Raw genomic sequence first — 6,426 nt, 5'->3', positions numbered from 1 at the left:
TGTATGACAAGAACTTCAAGTCTCTGAAGAAAGAAACTGAGGAAGATCTCAGAAGATGGTAAGACCTACCATGCTCATGGTTTGGCAGGATTAATATAGTAAAGATGGCCATTTTACCAAAGGCGATCTACAGATGAATACAATCCCCATCAAAATTTCAACTCAGTTCTTCATAGAGTTAGAAAGAGCAATTTGAAAATTCATTTGCAATAACAAAAAAATCCAGGATGAAAAAGTGAAAACTATCCTTAATTATAAAAGAACTTCTAGGGGAATCACCATCCCTGACCTCAAGCAGTATTACAGAGCAATAGTGATAAAAACTGTATGGTATTGGTACAGAGACAGGCAGCTAGATCAGAGCAATAGAATTGAAGACCCAGAAATGAATCCACACACCTATAGCCACTTGATTTTTGACAAAGGAGGTAAAACCATCCAATGGAATAACGACAGCCTTTTCAACAAATGGTGCTGGTTCAACTGGAGGTCAGCATGTAGAAGAATGCAAATTGATCCCTTCTTATCACCCTGTACAAAGTTTAAGTCCAAGTGGATTAAGGACCTCCACATCAAACCAGATATACTCAAACTAATAAAAGAAAAAGTGGGGGAAGATTTTCGAACACATGAACACTGGAGAAAATTTCCTGAACAAAACACAAATGGCTTATGCTCTAAGATCAAGAATTGACAAATGGGACCTCATAAAACTGCAAAACTTCTGTAAGAATAAGGACACTGTCATTAGGACAAAATGGCAACTACCAGATTGGGAAAAGATCTTTACCAATCCTACATCTGATAGAAGGCTAATGTCTAAAATATACAAAGAACTCAAGAAGGTAGACTCCAGAGAGCCAAATACCCTTATTAAAAATGGGGTACAGGACTAAACAAAGAATTTTTAACTGAGGAAAATCGAATGGCTGAGAAGTACCTAAAGAAATATTCAACATCCTTAGTCATCAGGGAAATGCAAATCAAAACATCCCTGAGATTCCACCTCACACCAGTCAGAATGGCTAAGATCAAAAACTCTGGTGACAACAGATACTGAAGGAACATTCCTCCATTGTTGGTGGGATTGCAGGCTGGCACAACTATTTTAGAAATTGGTCTGAAGGTTCCTCAGAAAATTGGACATTGCACTACCTGAGGACCCAGCTATACCTCTTCTGGGAATATATCCAAAAGATGCTTCAACATACAACAAAGACACATACTCTACTATGTTCATAGCAGCTTTATTTATATTAGTCAGAAGGTGGAAATTACCCAGATGCCCTTCAACAGAGGAATGGATACAGAAAATATGGTACATCTAAACAATGGTATATCAAAAACCATGACTTCGTGAAATTCATAGGCAAATGAATTGAACTAGAAAATATCACCCTGAGTTAGATAACCCAATCACAGAAAAACGCTCATGGCATATACTCCCTGGTAAGTGGTTATTCATCCAAAGGTTTGAATTACCCAAGATACAATCCACAGACCATTTAAAGCTCAAGAAGATGGATGACCAAAGTGTGGATGCTTCAATCCTTCTTAAAAGGGGGAATATAAATATTCATAGGAGGGGATATGGAGGCAAAGTTTGGGGTAGATACTGAAGAAACACTCAGAGCCTGTTCCACATGTGGCCCATTTATGCATATATACAGCCACTAAAAGTAGATAACAGTGATGAAGCTAAGATAGTGCATGCTGATAGGACCAGGATATAGATTTCTCCTGAGAGGTACAGCCAGAACATGCCAAATACAGATGTCAATGTTAGCAGCAAAGCATCAAACTGAGAACAGGACCCCCATTGGAGGAATTAGAGAAAGGATTAAAAGAGCTGAAGGGGCTTGCAACCCCATCAGAATAACAATGCCAACCAACCAGAGCTCCCAGGGACTAATCCAGTACCCAAAGTCTATACATGGATTGACCAACGGCTCCAGCTGCACATGTAGCAGAGGTTGGCCTTGTTGGGCACCAATGGAAGGAGAAGCCCTTGGTCCTGCCAAGATTGAATCCCCAATGTAGGGGAATGTTGGGGGGCAGGAAGGGGAGTCGATTTTGAGGGGAACACCCTTATTGAAGAAGTGGAGGTGAATGGGATAGGGGGCTTATGTCCGGGAAACTGGGAAAGGGAATAATATTTGAAATGTAAATAAAAGAAAAATCCAATAAATAAAATATTTTCCTCAAGATTATTTCTGTGCTTCCATATTATCTTAGAATTGTTAGCTCTAGTCCTTTGAACAATGCAATTGAATCTTATATAGGTATTTAACTTACAGATGGCCTTTCATTGTGTGGACAAAGGGTGAGGAGGGTTGAGAGCATCTACCTCACTCATATAGCTGTCCAGCAGACGAGTGTTGTGGCCAGTTCTCCTGTTCACACAACCTTGGGGCCAGCTTACCTGTGCCCACCATCAGGGTCAGTTTAACTGTTCTGCCCAGGTGAGGTAAAGGGTATGCTCTCCCATGTGCTGCAGGTAGTGAGGGCTGGGACCAGTTTTGCACAGCCTTTAGACATCACCATGCTTGCTAGTGGCAGCCTAGATTGGGAACCTCTTCATGGACTTTGGTCGTAATATAAGCCACAGACATTGATACAGACCTCTGATGCTGAATGGCCATGGACCCAGACATGTCCCTTAGCCACAGAATGATCTGGGACTTCACCATGGCCTCAGGTGGTAGAGCAGGCTACTTACATCAGTCTGTTCCTTACCACCCTCTCCTTTCCAGTTCCATTTCTTTTCACAGTGCTCAAACCATTCTGGTTCTCTTTGTCTCTCATAGCTCTACCATATACTTGCACATCTTAATGGATCCTGCCTTGGATGGGCCATGCTCTGGGTTAGCCTCTGTGTGTCTTCTGCCCTCCTGTGAGTGAACTTCCCACTTAATTTTTTGAGACATGTTCTCTCACTGAAACTGGAGGTCACTCACTGGATAAAAGAGATGGACAGCAGAACACCAGCTTGTCTGCTCCTCAGAAGACACTACAGCCTGAAGGCATCCCAGGAGTTCCCTTGAACACAGGGCAACTGGTAAGTGACCCTCACAAGGCACACAGCTGCTGGGAATTTTGAGGAGTTCAGTGGGCTTGGTACCCAATCACCCCCCAAACCTGAGGCCCCCAAATTCCGGTCCCATTCTGACCAGTACCTTCTGCTGAGGCAGATAGCCAGTTTGTCTTCCACCTTGAAGACACCACAGTCTGAAGACCTCCAAGGAGCTCTGCTGAATGCAGGCCAATTGACCCAACAGGCTGGAAGTCTCTGTGGAGATCTGCTGCACACATGGCAACCACCCTACAGTCCAAAGGCATCCCAGGAGAACAACTCTATACAGGACAATAGCTTGACAGCTCCACTGAAATCCCAACAGTCTGAAGGCCTTCCAGGAGATCAGCTGAAGCCAGGGCAACAGATCAGCAGACTCTCCATCCCTCTGAAGACCCCATAGTCTGAAGGTACCACAGGAGGTCTGCTACAGTCAGGGCACACACCTACAAGGAGACCTGAAGCATCCTAGAGACACAGAAGCAGGCTCCCGAAAGAGAGACCCAGACAAGCAAACACCAGGGATAACCAAATGGTGAGAGGCAAAAGCCCATAAGTAACAAAAGCCAATATACTTTGGCATTATCAGAACCGAGTTCTCCCACCCCAGCAAGCCCCAGCAAACACTCGAAAATCAGGAAGTTGACCTAAAATCCTATCTCATGAAGAAAATAGAGTCTTTTAAGGAGGATATAAAAATTCACTGAAAGAAATACAAGAAAACCACATGTAAACCGGTAGAAGCCCTTAAAGAGGAAACAAGTAAATCACTTAAAGAAGTATAGGAAAACACAGTCAAACAGGTGAAGGAATTGCATAAATTGGTCCAAGACCTAAAAGTGGAAGTAGAAACAATAAAGAAAACACAAATGTAGGCAACCATTTAATTGGAAAACCTAGGAAAGAGGTCAGAAGTTACAGATGTAAGCATCACTAACAGAATACAAGAGATTGAAGAGAGAATCTCAAGTGTAGAAGATACCTTAGAAGATATCGAGACATCTGTCAAACAAAAATCAAAACATAAAAGACTCCTAATCCCAAACATCCATGATATCCAGGACACAATGAAAAGAACAAAATTAAGAATAATAGGAATAGAGGGTAATGGTAATTTCCAGCTCAAAGGACCCAAAAATGTCTTCAACAAAATCATAGGCAAAAAACTTCCCCAATCTAAAGAAAGAGATGGCCATAAATGTACAATAAGCATATAAAACACCAAATAAATTGGACCATAGAGGAAAATCCTCTCATAACATAATAATCAAAACACTAAGTGCACAGAACAAAAAAGAATATTAAAAGCTGCAAGGGTACAAGGCCAAGTAACATATAAAGGCAGACCTATCAGAATTATACCAGACTTCTCAACAGAGACTCTAACAGTTAGAGATTCTGGAAAGAGATCATGCAGACTCTAAGAGAACACAAATGACAGCCCAGGGTATTATACCCAGCAAAAGTATCAATCAACATAGATGGAGAAACCAAAATTCGTCAGGACAGAACCAAATTCAAACAATATCTAGCTACCAATCTAGCCCTACAGAGGATTCTAGAAGGAAAACTTCAACACAAGGAGGGTACCTATACTAAAGAAAAACAAGGTATTAGTCATCTTACAAAAAAGCCAAAAGGAGAGAATAACATGCACAAAATGCCACCTACAACAGCAAACATAACAGGAACTAACAGTCATCTGTCTTTAATATCTCTCAGTATTAATGGACTTAATTTACCTATAAAAAGACATAAACTAACAGACAAACAGCATCCAGCATTTTGCTGCATACAAGACAGACACTACATTAGACTAAAAGGTTCGTAAAAGTCAAACAAATGGTCCCAAGAAACAAGTTGTAGTTGCTCTTCTAATAACCAATAAAATAGACTTTCAACCAAAAGTTATCAAATGAGATGAGGAGGGACACTTCATATTCATCAAAGGAAAAATTCACCTAGAGAAAGCCTCAATGTTGAACATTTATGCCCCAAATGCAAGGGCACCCACATTTGTAAAAGAAACTTTACTAAAGCTCAAAACACACATTGAACCTCACACAAAAACAGTGGGAGGTTTCAACACCCCATGCTCACTAATGCACAGGTCATTAAAACAGAAACTAAACATTAGCACTGTGAAATTTATAGATTTAACAAATGGATTTAACAGATAGCTACAGAACATTTTACCCTAAAACAAAAAAATACACCTCAGCACCTCATGGTATCTTCTCTAAAACTGACTACGTGTACTAGTCATCCCCAAACAAGCCTCAACTCTTACAAAAAGATTGAAATAATCCCATGTCTCTTATCACATCACCTTGGCCTAAGGCTCCTCTTCAATAACAACAAAAACAACAGAGAGCCCACACACATGGAAACTGAACAAATCTCTACTTAATGATAACTTTGACCGGGAAGAAATAAAGAAGGAATTTAAAGACTTCCTGGAATTCAATGTGAATGATGACACAGCATACTAGACCTTATGGGACACAATTAGAACAGTGCTAAGAGGAAAATTCATAGCACTAAGTGCCTTGGTAACAAAATTGAGGAGATCCTACACTAGTGCTTTAATAACACACCTGAGAGCTCTAGAACAAAAAGAAGCAAACACACTCAAGAGGAAAACATGGCAGGAAATAGTCAAATTCAGGGCTGAAATCAACCAAATAAAACAAAGAGAAAGATACAAAGAATCAGCAAAACCAAAAACTATTTCTTTAACACAATCAACAAGATAGAAAAACCCCCAGGCAAACTAACTGAAGGGCACAGAGAGAGAGTATATAAATCAACAAAATCAGAAATGAAAAGGGAGAAATAATAACAGAAACTGAGGAAATTAAAAAATCATCAGATCCTACCACGAAACTTGATACTCAACAAAACTGGAAAATCTAGATGAAATGGATCATTTTCTAGACAGATACCACATACCAAAGTTAAATTAAGAGCAGCTAAACTTTCTAAGCAGGCCCATGTCTACTAAAATAATAGAAGAAATCATTAGAAACTTCCCAACCAAAAAAAGCCCAGGGCCAGATGGCTATACTACAAAATTCTACCAGACCTTCAAAGAAGAGCTAATACCAATATTCCATAAAGTATTCCATAAAATCCAAACAGAAGAACTTCTAAGACAACTCAGACAACTATACCACACAAGGACCCAACACAAAATGAGAACTTCAGACCAATTTAGCTTACGAGTATTGATGCAAAATACTCAATAAAATTCTCACAAACCAAGAACACATCAAAACCATCAATTTCACCATGAAGTAGGCTTCAACCCAGGGATGCAAATATGGTTCAATATACAAAAGTCCATTAACATA

The sequence above is a fragment of the Rattus rattus genome, chromosome 2, assembly GCF_011064425.1.
Source record: "Rattus rattus isolate New Zealand chromosome 2, Rrattus_CSIRO_v1, whole genome shotgun sequence".
Classification (NCBI taxonomy): domain Eukaryota; kingdom Metazoa; phylum Chordata; class Mammalia; order Rodentia; family Muridae; genus Rattus; species Rattus rattus.
The sequence above is the reverse complement of the archived record's forward strand: the minus strand, read 5'-3'. Positions refer to the sequence as shown.